Here is a 14,845-nt window from a genome sequence, read left to right as displayed (position 1 = left end):
ATAATCAAGATCACAAATGAATAACATTAAATTATGACAATTTCATTTAATGATATGGCCATCTTCAAAATTCAAATAATAACAGAAAATTGCATTAAGGTAGAGAACAGAAGGAGTTACATGAACTGTAACAATACGAGCAATAGGTCAGCTACATACTGATTATACAAACATGTAGTATCTGCTCATAAAATGAGTCTAAGACATAATGCTACATCACAGTAGACGTTCATGTAAGAAGCAGATCTTGATGAAATATCGCACATACCACTGAGATAAAATATTATCTATTCAAGATTTAAGAAATAAACTAAGACACCAGTACAATATAAAATAAAAATGTGCAATAAACACAGCAAAATTATTCAAATTGCAAACTCTTCTCAGTAGACTGCATTGAAATACAACAGTTTTAATGTAGTATTGTTACACCAGTAACGTTCCAACTGACATATTACATACAGGAAAGATAGTAGGTCTAGTAGTATGTGGCCCATTCAGAGTTGTAACCAGACTAATCAGCTAGAGGTATTCATGCTGTGCTATTGAGTACTGTCCACACATGGTAGGTGCATGTGTTAGTCAACACTGGAACAGATGAATGTAGCCAGTGAAGTCAGTGTTTCTGTGTGAAGAATGGCAGGCAGGTGGTGGTCAAGCTGTGTGGTGGTGAATCAAACAAAAGACACATAGTGACAATGTGCTGTATAGCCAGAGTTGCATGCCCAATGATGTCAGCAATGAGGTAGCCAGTTGGCAAGGCAGAACGCAGTATACTAATGCATATATCTCATTGTGTGCCTGGAGTTAGTGACAACGCGGGTGCTGAGTAGAGCAGGGAGTGGGAATAGCCAGATGTTGGTTGAGCATTACCAGTCTGTGGGACTGGGACCACGTGTGCACTCCCAATCTCATTAATTTGAGGATGTGTGCAAAGGTCATGAGCTGCTCATTTACCTGGGAAATGGCAGCAGGTATGTTGTTATTACTCTGTGGGAGCAATGTGTTATTTGTATGGTATGTGTCTGAAGATGCATGGCAATAAATGTAGTGTCAGGGAGTCACCAAGAGTTCATCAGCTGAGGAGGCACACTATTTGAGTGTGTAAACAGAGGTACAGCTGTCTACCTGATGTTTGTCTTTAATGGTTGATGTACCAGGTAGAGATGGAAGCACCAGCTGAAAGGACTTGGGATGAAGTGTCAGAGTACAGGAGCATGGCCTTTTTCATGATGGCGGAGATGTGGAAACGGCATAAATATCCATCTTGAAGTCTGGTTTGATGGTGTCCTCAACATAGACTATCCATGTGAGGCAGCAAGTGGTGATCATTGCAGGATCCTGCAATTGATGAGCTAATAGCCTCATATGGTTGCAATGCTGTAAGTTTTTCCTTTGTCAATGAGGCATAGATTGGTAGAGGATGGATGTCAGAATGTGGTTCATCTGAGGCAACAAAGCAGTCAGTGTGGTTGAAAACACATTTCTCAAAGAGTCCAAGTTGATGAGATGATCAAGTTCATGTGTGCAGTCAGAGGTATGAAGTCCTGTAGCAGTTGTCAGTGGAGTGAGAGATGATTTGCCATCATGCAGAGTGTTGAGTGACCAGAATATCCTTCTTGAACACATGAACTTGTTGCAGGCACCACCAAGTAGTCACAAGACAGGTGAAAGTTGTGTGTGATGTCATCCAATGGGACTCACATAAATGCAGCAGCATGTCAGTCATAGTGGATAGGTGTGATGTAGTTAGTGGTGTTCTGCACAGTTATGAGTGAGGCAAAGTCAGTGATGTAAGTCAAGTGCACAGGTGCAACACATATGGTGATGGTCTGTGCCAGATCAGGTACAGCACGCCTAGCAGTATTCTGGGTCAGTGCAGGTGCTGGGAAGTGGGGGTTTGTTGATGTCATGCAAAGGTCATCTCTGTGGTCAACTGTGGTTGATGTCAAGAATCAGTGATAGTTGGTTGGAGTCAGTCAGACTTGCAGATCAAGGCTGGTGCTGTGGCACATGGTGGCCAGCATTGTTGTCAAACATTTGAATACCAGTTTGTTTTTGGTGTTCCATGATATATTCTTGATGTAATTAATTTATGATGCCAATCATTACAAGTATATTGTTGACAGTCAAAGACTAGGCATGATGTTGGTCCAAGCAAACTGAGTATGTTCCATATCTGTCCATGGCATGGTGCAAATGTTTGAAATTTGTGCAGCCAGCAGCAGCAAAGGCAGGCCCAACAATTCACACATGATGCAGAAGATGTGGTGTCTGTAGCGAATGAATGAGAATCCCAACAGCTGGAATGTTGCAGCTCAGCAGTTGTGTAGTGTTTCTGCAGAATGGGAATGGCAATGAGGTCCTACAGTATATCATTTGTTGCTTTTGATTGTTCAGTAGTACTGTCAGAAATTGAAACATATTACTGAAGCACATTACTTACAGAATTGATCACTGCAGGTGGTCAAGGAGTTGGTGGAGAAGTACTGCACTGTCCAGAATGCGAAATAATGGTTTGTTGTCCAAATTTTGGCACACAGTTGCGACACAAAGACCATGTTGTCCTTGTGTTGTGACTGTATTGGCAAGAAAATTACATCATATGGATACTGTGAATTGTCAGGGTCAACAACGTAGTTAGAGTGTGGTGTGGGTACAATATGATTGAGGTAAGAGCAAGCATGGAGCAACAATCATGCATTTTTCATGAACATTTACACCCCAAAAGGTACACATTTGTTCTGCTTAGAAGCTAAGAATGAACTTAAGTCTGTGGTCAAGTCACAGATATTCCGCTTACCATATGTCAGCAATGTATATCAGTAGAAGTTCTTACTGTCACATTAGGATGTGATGTGACACATCTTTTGACAGTTGTAGCACTTGCCCTAGGTTCTTACTTTTCTTGTTAGAATAAAGTGCATAGCTGTTACCTTCTCTGAAGTAAGGCATGCTGACATACTTTTCATACCTTGCAGGGTTGTCACCTTAATGCTGTGTCCTGTGATTGCTATTCCTAGCTTTCTGACCTAAGCGTGGGTGCACATTTTTCAGGCAGTCCTACTAGCAATAAAGTGCCTACCTATTCATCAGAAATCTTGAATCCAATGTTCTTTAGGCGATTTGGTGTGGATATTATCCTGTTGACATACTCGTCCATGTTCTTGCACCTACCCTGTCGAGTGTTTACAAGTTTACAGTGTAATTCAACTTTTCTTGTAAGGCCATTATCTTCATATGTGCTCCATTATGTGTCCCAAACATTTTTTCTTGTCACAGCTTTCTTTATGTGTATGTAATTCACTGGATCAATCATTAATATCAACTTTGATTTTGCCTTTTGTCCCTTGTGTAGATAATTTTGCTCAGTGGGCTTCCAATAAATCGTTAAAATGTAAGGATGCTTCCACAGCAAATTTCCATGTAACATAGTTTTTACAACCCTAAGTCACTCTGTCTTTGGTATTTGTGCTGCACTCATTTTCACAATTACCTTTACTGGTAGTAAAGACTGCATTACATTATGCAAATTCCTGCACAAATGGCTCGTCCTGATAGCTTTCACCATACACTTTCAATACTATTCTGATGGTTACTTCCTTCTCTATGTCAGAATAGTTGTTCTGAGTGCATTCATTTACTGGTGGGTCCCTAACCTATTGGAACTAGTGTAGTGAAATAAGTAATTCTGAATACAATAATGCATGAATAAGGCAAGCTATATTTTAACATCCACAGCTACGTAGACCAGTGCATTGCAGTCTGTCATTAAAGAAATGCCACAGGGTAAACAAAACACAGCCATAGAGGTCTGTTACACTCCACGGAGTACACTTTGCCACATACACCACAACACATATGAGATATATTGGTCATATATCCTCAACACAAATATTTCAACAAGTGGGGATAGAACTCATTCAATTGTCATCACACACTGCAGGTTTGAATCTCAACCTGCATACAAATTTTCATTCATCACTTCAGTCTGCTTATATACAGGGTGATTATAAATAAAGTTAAACTTTCAAAACGCTGTAGAAATATCACCACTGGTCAGGATGATGTCAAATTGCAACAGAATGCTGTCGGAGAAGGCAGGAAAACATATGGTAGAAAAAAAATAGTGTTAAAATTGATCAATATATGGCACTGTATGTGTCAGAATATGTAAATGAAAACACCTGTTATGTGCATGATCCATTGAAGTTAGTATAAACACACCGGGTACATGCCTTTTCCTCCTTTCACATCTGTGGCATTCATCATGACTGTCTCAATGCAGGATCATGCTCTGCTTGTAAAGCTGTATTACAAGAATGATGACTGTGCACACATTACTCTGCAGAAGTTCCAGATACTGAACGGTTTGAGAAAAGGAGTTGGTCCAGTGACTGCCATGGGTCTGGAGGAAACAATTTGGAAATTCGAAAAGATGGGTTCTTTTGTTATGCAACCTGGTAGAGGAAGGAAACGAATTGATTCAATGTCAGTGGAAGCAGTGGCCACAGCAGTGCAGGAGGAGACGAGTGGTGGTGTTCAAATGTGTAGTGCACGGAAAATTGCCCGAACATTGGACATACCCGTGAGCATGGTGTGTAAAATCCTACGAAACAGCCCTCTTTGCTATCCATTCAAAATTACCCATGTGCATGAGCTGCTTCCTGTTGACCTGCCAGCAAGAGAGACCTTTGCTTTAGAATTTCTTGCTCACATGGAAGGGGACAATGATTGGGTGTGGAAGATTTTGTGGACAGGTGAAGCCCACTTCCACCTGATAGGATATGTCAGTACACAGAATTGTCAAATATGGGCAACGGAAAATCCACACACAAATCAATCAGTACCAGTTCATCCTGAAAATGTCACTGTGTGGTGTGGGTTTACAGCATCATTTATCATAGGGCCATATTTTTTCAAACAGGCAGGTGCTTCTGATCCTATTACCTGTACCATCACTGGTAAGCACTATGAGTGTCTTTTGTGCTACCACAACATTTCAGCTCTCCAACAGCGTGGATGTGTGAATGGCATCATTTTTATGCAAGATGGTGCACCTCCTCATATTGCAAATCCAGTTAAGCAGCTGTTGAAGTGCCATTTCAGAAATGCTAGAATTATCAACTACCATTTGCCTACAGCCTGGCCATCCTGCTTACCTGATCTTAATCTGTCCGACTTCTGGCTGTGGGACTATCTGAAAGGTATTGTGTTTAGTGTTCCAATTGAAAACTTAGCTGCATTGAAGGCAAGCATTGCACAACACATTCTGAATGTGACCCCAGAAACACTTCAATCAGTTGTGGAACATGCTGTTTCTTGATTTCAACTTGTTGCAGAAAACAGTGGACAGCATACTGAACATGTTTTGCACTAGTTACATGGAAATTAATAATCTGATTTGATTTTGATTGATGCTTTTTATGCAGTTTTGGCCTCACCACAGTTAGAAATTGATGTGATTGGCACTTCTTATATGGTTTTTGGCCTCAGGACAATTAAAAACCAGTGTGAGTGATGCTTTTTATGCAGTTTAGGCCTCAGGAGAATAAAAAACTGATTTTTCCCATCCAATGTGATATGACCTTGCCGTGATGGATAGGCTTATGTAACTAAGAGTATCACACCAGTACACCCATGCACATTGAGTAGTACAGTTTGTTTAACATCAAACATACACCTTACGCACTACTGTGTGATTCATTTGTCATTTGCAGTTGACTACTATTAAATTATGATGCTTACAGTGTCAACTACTGCTACATTCTGTAACTATTTATTTTTCTTCTGACGTATGTTTTCCCCTTTCCCAGTAATATTACATTGCTATTTGATGTCTTTCTGACCAGTGGTGTTATTTCTATGGCAGTTTGAAAGTTTAACTTTAATTTTAATCACCCTGTACATTATACATGTTTGAGACTTGAAAAGCTCTCGGGCACCATATAGTTTCATTTGATTCATTGTACTGCTTGCAGTAACGATGTGTTAGTAACTAATGTTCCAACCTAGAAAATTCACTGAATTTTAGTCCACATTCAGTTATTACTAACGGTAGTGGTGGGTTCCTTGATGAGTAATTGCAGGAGACCAGTTTGTTTCTGAGACACTGTACATTTAAAATGCATCATCTTCCAGGGTGTTATACTTTCTTTTTGTTTTACCACTTGGTATGAATCACATTTAATTTGTATTTTGTACAATAATAAACTGCATTAACTGAGTCTTCAGGACAGTGTTACAATGACTGATTACATATTTCACATCCTGACGTTTCTTCACATGAAGAGGACTCAGGCACATTGGAGCTATAACTCTCAACACTAGTATCCTTATCCAAAAAAATACTTGTGGTTGTATTCAAGAACAATTGGATCTGGCTCCTTACTAGCTTTATTGCACAGTTCACTTATCTGGGGAACTAGCTTGGCCAACCCCCTTTCTTTTTTATGTACAGTCCATGGCTTGTGCGTTATTTTACTTATGCCTAGTAGATGTATGTAGTTAATCTCATCACACAGGTTTTTTAGCTCAGAATGGTCATACTGAATTTCTTTATTTACATGTAACATTGTGGCAAATAATGTTGCCCTGGCATTTTCGTGATGTAAAAATGATACAGCACAACACTTCCATGTTAGCTTTTCATCTCATTTATATATATTGTTCTGAAATATATGGTGATAAGACGGCAGTTAATTATTTAGATATATATCATAACATAGGTCAGCAGATAACACAAGCTCTAAATAGCCTCACAAAATTAGAGACGTAGACATTCACACCTAAACAAGCTTGTAAATAATGTACTTCTGACCGTCATATTCATCGTAACTAAATATCATGTTGAACTAAGTATATGAATATTCTGCTTGGCATAGAAAATCACACAATGACTACTTGTTGTAGACTAATTAGGACCATAATTGCTCTTTTTGGTTGTTAGCAGCCAACTGGCTGACATAGAAATTTGTATACCGAATGATAGGCAATGATTGACTCTGGCTTTGTGCATGGTGTGAGACATAAACAGACATTACAAAATGTTAAAATACACAGCAATTAACATTTTGTATATTGACAGAAAGAGTAAAAAATACATAAACAAATTAGACACAGAAATAAATTATTTCTGTGACACTTTTAATTCACACAGATGACTGCTTATGCCACCTTTCTTTGTATATATTCAATATCCACAGTGATTCTTGTTGGGGATGGTCCCACACACTTGGGCAATATTACAAGATGAGACGCGAAAGTGATTTGTGAGCATATCTTATTTAGAATGTCTACATTTTCCCAGTATCCAACCAGTGAACCCAAGTCTGCCACCTGCCTTACCTAATATTGAGCCTATGTGACCATTTCACTCATATCCCTAGAAACTGTCAAACCCAGGTAATTGCATGAGTTGAGTGATTCCAGTCATGACTTATTGATGTTGTAGTCATAGGATATTATTTTTCTGCATTTTGTGGAGTGCACTGTTTTGCATTTCTGAACATTTAATGCAAGCTGCCTGTCCTTGCACCAGTATGAATCTTATCAAAAACTGACTGAATATTTGTGCAGTGTTTTTTCCAGACAGTACTCCTGCATAGGTAACTGCATCTGCTAAAAGTCTAAGATTGCTGTTAATATTGTCTGCCGCATCATATCATAACACATGAACAACAACAGCCCCAAGATATTTCAGTGTGGTACACCTGAAGTTATTTCCACGTCTGTCTGTAACTGTTTACCTAAGATAATACACTGTGATCTCCTACCGAGAAATACTCAGTCCACTCATAGATATTATTTGGTAACACAATGAAAAATATATTTTTTTTGTGTCAAATTCTCTTCTAAGTCAAGAAATGGTGCAACCACCTGACTATCACAATTACTGGCTTTTAAGAAGTCATGTGAGAAAAGCGCAAGTTAGGTTTCGCGTTATTGATATTTCCAGAAGCCATGTTGGTTGGTATGAAAGAGGCCATTCTGTTTAAGACACTTCATTATGTGTGAGCTCCAAATACGTTCTTTGTTTCTAGAACAAGTGGACATCAGTTGGATTTGACAGTGGTTAGTGGATTACTTCTGCTACTCTTCTTGTAGATGGGTGTCACCTTCACTTTTTTTCAATTACAGAGCACAGTTTTGTGTTCAAGTTATCTACAACATATATGGTAAAAGTAAGAGCTAATTCAGTCTGAATTCACCATATGTTCTGACAGGAGATCTAACAAACATTGAAGTCTTGCTTAATTTTACCAATTTCCACTGTTTCTCAACACTACTGACATTAATATTTAGATCACATCTATGTGCAGTGCATTAGAAGTAAACTGAGACAGTACAGTGTATTGCTTCAGAAAGGAACATTTGAAAATATAATTAAACATTACTGACTTTGCTTTTCTAGGCCTATGTATCCACAAATGCTTGGTCACCAACTTTGATGCTCCTGACAACCTTTACATTTGACCAGAATTTCTTGGGTCTTCTGAGAGACCTGTTGTATCTGTGAATGGAGGTACAACAAACAATACAATGTGTGACTGAGAAAAACAGTTTATTTCTCCACAAGTGAAGACAGAAAAAGAAATATACATAACTTCACTGACTGGGATGACTGCTGCAACATGGATGGCAAGTAGCAAAGTCCACAGGTAAATACAGAGACTGGAGTGCTGTACAGTTGAAATCCCAGGGAGTCCAGCATACAAAGCAGGGCAGAAGCCCACACAAGGTCAATCCGAGTCACATTGAGGCAACAGCAGTAGCATAGTCTAGGCCAAAACTGTCAGAATGTGGATCCATGCACACTTATAGACCATCGGCAGCATATGAATGTGCTTCCATCAGTGAGTATGCTTTGGCATGGTATAGACATGTAGCTATTTAGTGAGGGCATGCTGGCTGGTTTTGCTATGGTACCATGGAGACAACCATGTGCAGGCACTTTGCCTGCACTATCTGGCTGAGTGACACTGTGCATGAGAGAGCAACTGTTGGCCATAGACGGCATATTGTGTTACATGCAGTTGTGTGGCAGCAGGCACTGTGGTGCAGGCATTGATGACTCCACACTCCTCCTCCCCCCCCCCCCCCCCCCAAAAAAAATCTACCATTGATGGTGTACTGTGAGGCACCGTGGCAGTGAGAGGAGGTCCAGGTCTGAGGCAGATTGATGAGGTCAGACCAGGATCAGGGTCTGGACTTGGCTGACCTGTGTTCCAGCATTCACAAAAAATGGGAGAAAAGCTGGAGGCAGAATATGCCTTCTTCCCATCCTGGTGTGAGCAACCCCCGAAGTCATAGGTGAGTCCACGTCCATGGTTGTCTCAGTATATGATGGTGAAGAATAAAACAATTGTGGCTGCCATGGCAGGAGCTGCTGCGACCTCAGCAGTGGTGATGCCATAAACTGTAACGATGTTGAAACAGATGCAGTTTGAATTTGAGCCACTCTTCTGTGATGGCATTGAATCTGCAGAACAGTGTGGCTAATCTGTGTATGCTCCCATTGCCATCATCCTTACTGACATGTTGGACCAGGGCTTGCTGCAGGAGCTGTCAGACCTCCAATGGCAGTTTCATCATATCTATCAGTTGTGTTAATTGCATTGTCTTAAACTTAAGACCATGTAACAAAACAGATTCCTCTTTCTGGACGGTAGATACAGCAAAAAGGAATAAGTGACAAGGTAAGGCAAATTGCACAAAAGAAAGATAACCAAAAATAGAGCTCCTCCAAAACTTTAACATTGTCCACTCCTGAAACCAACAAAAATGCACTAAAGCACCCCCATAGAGGTGATGAGACTTGGAAATGGAAATTGAGTGCATGCCAGTGCCACTGCCACTGCCACTCTGCTGATATAGTTGTGGAGATGGCAATGCCACAGGACAAGGCAACCTAAACCAATACAAGAACCAGCCTCTGTCATCATTAATTTGTTGTATCCATGAGTGGTGGTACAATAAATAATAGAAAGCATGAGTAAGCAACACAGTTTACCTGTCCACATGTGAAAACAGAAAAAGAAATATACAAATATACGTAACTTCATTGGATGGACCAAGCACTGAAATGGGGATGGAGAGTACCAAAGTCCATGGCTAAATCTTGAGGTTGAGTTACTGTATAATAGAAATCCCAAAAAAGTCCAGAACTAAGTAGAATCAAAGTCCAGATGAGGTGGTTCTGAGTGGTGAGCCATCAAAGCAGCAGCAGTAGTGTAGCCAGGCTGAAACTGCCAGAGCATGGTGCCTCATATGGTTAAGGAGACCTGGTGGCATGTGAATATGTCCACTGAGAGTCAGTCTGCTTTGGCGTGGCACAACGTTATTGAAGTGGCGTTGGCTTGTAGCTGTTTGGGGTGGGTGTGGTGCCTGGTGTTGCTATGGTACAGTAGGGGCAACTATGAACAGTGTTTGCACATGTGCTATCTGGCTGAGTAGTGCTGCACATGAGTGGAAACTGCTGGCTGTGGTTTGCATGATATGTGATGTGCAGCTATGTGGCAGCAGGCGCAATGGTTCAGGCAATGATGACAATCAATTTTCAAATAAAATTCACCTGCAGTAGGCATTGAAGACTTCACATAATGACCTGTTGACAGGCAAGTGCATTTCACCCAGTATCTCTCTATCTATAACCTTAGTCTAGCTTTTACTGTAGATTCAGACAGTTTTTGGAAGTGGTTAATAACACAAGAAGTTGTTTACCACTGAAAATACAAATTATATGAAGAAGAGCTACATGATTCATCACACATTTGTTTAGAAAATATAAGGCTGTCAAAGATATGATGAACAAATTACAGAGGCAGACATTACAACAAAGATGTTGCACAGAGAACTTTATTCACAAACTTTCGATGTCTCATATTCAATAATGAGTCAAGAAGTGTATTACTTCATCCGAAATATACCTGCATAATTACAATGTCACCAAAATGAGATAAAACTGGCGTCATGTGAAATGTGAGCAACATTATTTCTTCCCACATAACATTTACAAATGGAACAGAAAAGGAGGGGATTTTACTGGGTGCCCATAGTTAAAATTCCAGTTTCAGAACACTGTAGAAAGAGAACCACTGATTAGAATTACATAAAATTTGAACAGAATATTATTGACATGGGGAAATGTCACAGAACAAAAAAAGATTAATTAAAACTTGACCAGTACATTACACTGTGAGTGTCTTCACATAAATGGATTTAGTTATAAATGACAGATGAATCACAATATGATAGCTTTAGTCTGAGTCACACATTACACATTATGCTACCTTATTTTAAGTATTAACTGTTTTTGTCTTACTTGTCACTTCTCCTTCCGTGTGTTTTTGCTTTTAGGAAGCTTTAATTGTCGAGTGCTAGTAATAGTGTTCCATAGATTACGTGTTTGTTTTGAATACAGTCAGAGAGTCCCTTTAGTCAACCACAGTGCCAGTAGTGCTAGTGTTTGTTTTCAATACAGTCCAGAGACAGGTAGTGCTATTTTCATTGTTTTCTACAAGAAGTGGCTAGAAACCACAGTTTAGTCAACAATCAGCTGCTTTTAGTGAATTAGCAGTCTAGTTAAAAGTTGATTAACTCTCTACAGTAAATTGATTTCTTAGGATGGATAGGATGTGTGACTGCTGTGTACGGACGCAGGAGGAGCTGGCCATTGTTCGCGAACAGCTGAGCGTGTTGATGGCCGCGGTCAGCCGTCTTCAGGCTGCTGCCTCAGAGGGTAGCGGCAGTGGGGAGTCTGGTGCGTTGCGTGGTACACCCCAGGTGTTACATGCTTCACCCACTGTCCCTGCTGTCGAGACATCTTCGCGGGTACCGGGCGCGATTGGGCCATCCTCTCACCAAGGGTAGTGGCGGGTTCAGCGGCGTTCGCGGCGCACGAGGCAGAGGGTCAATGTGGAGGCTTGCCATGTGGCATCGCCCGCTCTTCCTGTGAGTAGACATGTGGCCGCTCCTTCAGCAAGGTCCGAGCAGGCACACGGGGGGAGGGGTTTATTAGTTACTGGGAGCTCCAACGTTAGGCGGGTGATGGAGCACCTTAGGGAAATAACAGAAAGGTCAAGGAAGAAGGCCAGTGTTCACTCTGTCTGCTTGCAGGGGGGTCTCATCCGAGATGTGGAGGAGGCCCTGCTGGCAGCAATAGAGAACACTGGGTGCACCCGACTGCAAATTGTTGCTCATATCGGCACCAATGACTCCTGCCGTCTGGGTTCAGAGGTCATCCTCTGTTCGTACAGGCAGTTGGTGGAATTAGTGAAGGCGGAAAGCCTCTTTCGCGGGGTGGAATCAGAGCTAACTATTTGTAGTATCGTTCCCAGAACCGATCGCGGTCCTCTGGTTTGGAGCCAAGTGGAAGGCTTAAACCAGAGGCTCAAACGATTCTGCGGAGATCTGGGGTGCAAATTTCTTGACCTCCGCTATCGGGTGGAGAAATGTAGGGTCCCCCTGAATAGGTCAGGCATGCACTACATGCCGGAAGTGGCTACAAGGGTAGCGGAGTACATGTGGAGTGCACATGTGGGTTTTTAGGTTAGACAGTTCCCTCCCTAGGCCCGACAAGACGCCTCCTGACATGCGGCAAGGTAGGAGTAGGCAAAATGCAACAGGGAATAACAATATTAATGTTCTAATAGTAAACTGCAGGAGCATCTATAGAAAGGTCCCAGGACTGCTCTCATTAATAAATGGTCACAACGCCCATATAGTATTAGGGACAGAAAGTTGGCTGAAACCAAACGTTAACAGTAATAAAATCTTAAACTCAGATAGGAATGTATACCGCAGAGACAGGCTGGACAGTGAAGGAGGAGGCGTGTTTATAGTGATAAGAAGTGCAATTGTATCGAAGGAAATTTACGGAGATCCGAAATGTGAAATAATTTGGGTGAAGGTCACAGTTAAAGCAGGCTCAGACATGGTAATTGGATGTCTCTATAGGTCCCCTGGCTCAGCAGCTGTTGTGGCTGAGCACCTGAAGGATAATTTGGAAAATATTTCGAGTAGATTTCCCCACCATGTTATAGTTCTGGGTGGAGAATTTAATTTGCCGGATATAGACTGGGAGACTCAAACATTCATAACGGGTGGCAGGGACAAAGAATCCAGTGAAATTTTTTTAAGTGCTTTATCTGAAAACTACCTTGAGCAGTTAAACAGAGAACTGACTCATGGCGATAATATATTAGACCTTGTTCTGACAAACAGACCCAAACTATTTGAACCAGTTAATGCAGAACAGGGAATCAGCGATCATAAAGCGGTTACTGCATCGATGATTTCAGCCGTAAATAGAAATATTAAAAAAGGTAGGAAGATTTTTCTGTTTAGCGAAAGTAATAAAAAGCAGATTACAGAGTACAAAAGTGTTGAGGATCAGTGGACAAAGTTCAAAACCATCATACAATATGCATTAGATGAGTATTTATTTATTTATTTTTATTTATTTATTTCTTGTTCCGTAGATCCAGTTAGTGAGTCAATCACAAGGATATGGAACGTGTCAAATTGTACAGGTTTCAATTTAAACTTACAATAAATACAAGGGCAATTCAATGGCAAATTGTACATTGTTTATGTAAGACATACTATAAATACAGTAACAGATACAATGTCAGTTAGATAACATAACTACCATTTGACAGAAAAAGGAGTTTTAAATAAAGGTTAAAGATAAGAGCACAAAGTTAAATCAGATATTAGGCCTACAAGAGTAAATACATGTACAGCCAATCTGTTGTTACAAAAAGTGCGCTAATGCCCAAATGCACAATAAAATCAATTGAACTACTTCTAGACACAATAAGTTTAGTGATGGTATACATTTTCTTTCAGGTATTCATCCACAGTATAATAAGATTTCTCTGTCAGGTAATCTTTGAGAACTTGTTTAAATTTTGGCAGTTCTGTATGATCACATTTGATATGTAGTGGTAGAGCATTGAACAGCTTAATGCTGGAGTAGTAAACTCCTTTTTGTACCAGAGTGAGACGTTTCATTTCTAAATGTAGATTGTTTTTGTTTCTGGTGTTATAACCATGGAATTTACTGTTGTCTTGGTAGATGGAATAATTTTTGCACACAAAGGTCAGCAAGGAAAAAATATACTGTGAGGCAGTTGTTAGGATACCTATCTTCCGAAACAAGTGCCTGCAAGAGTGTCTTTGATGGACCCCACACATTATTCTGATTGCTTTTTTTTGGATGGTGAAAACTTTTTTTGCAAGTGGTTGGTTCCCCCAGAATATGATAGCATATGACATCAATGAGTGGAAGTAGCCAAAGTAGTCAACCTTAATAGTGTCAACTTCAGCCACTGAAGAAATTACCCGTAATGCAAATGTTGCCGAGCTAAGTTTTTTTACATAGATGAAGAATGTGAACTGACCAATTACATTTACTGTCTATGTAAGCACACAGGAATTTTGTGTCTTCAACTTTCTGTATTGGTTGATCTCTACATTTTATGTTAATTTCATCGGGATTACTTTGTGATGTATGGAACCTCATATAATGAGTTTTATCTGCATTGAGCGAGAGACCATTTGAGGAGAACCAATTTAAGATGTCATTAAAAACAGTATTTGTAGTTTTTTCAAGATCATGATCAATCAAATCGTCAATTAGAATTGTGGTATCATCGGCAAACAGGGTAAATTTGCTGTTTGTCTCAGAACAAAGAGGAAGATCATTAATAAAGATGAGGAAAAGCAGTGGGCCCAAAACGGAGCCTTGAGGCACACCACACATTATCGTGCCCCATTCAGACGAGGCAGGTTCTCCAGAAGAGCCATTTAGCATTACAGTCTGCTTCCGATCCTGTAGATA

This window comes from Schistocerca serialis, chromosome 8, assembly GCF_023864345.2.
Source record: "Schistocerca serialis cubense isolate TAMUIC-IGC-003099 chromosome 8, iqSchSeri2.2, whole genome shotgun sequence".
NCBI classification, from domain to species: domain Eukaryota; kingdom Metazoa; phylum Arthropoda; class Insecta; order Orthoptera; family Acrididae; genus Schistocerca; species Schistocerca serialis.
Note: the sequence above shows the minus strand (reverse complement) of the source record.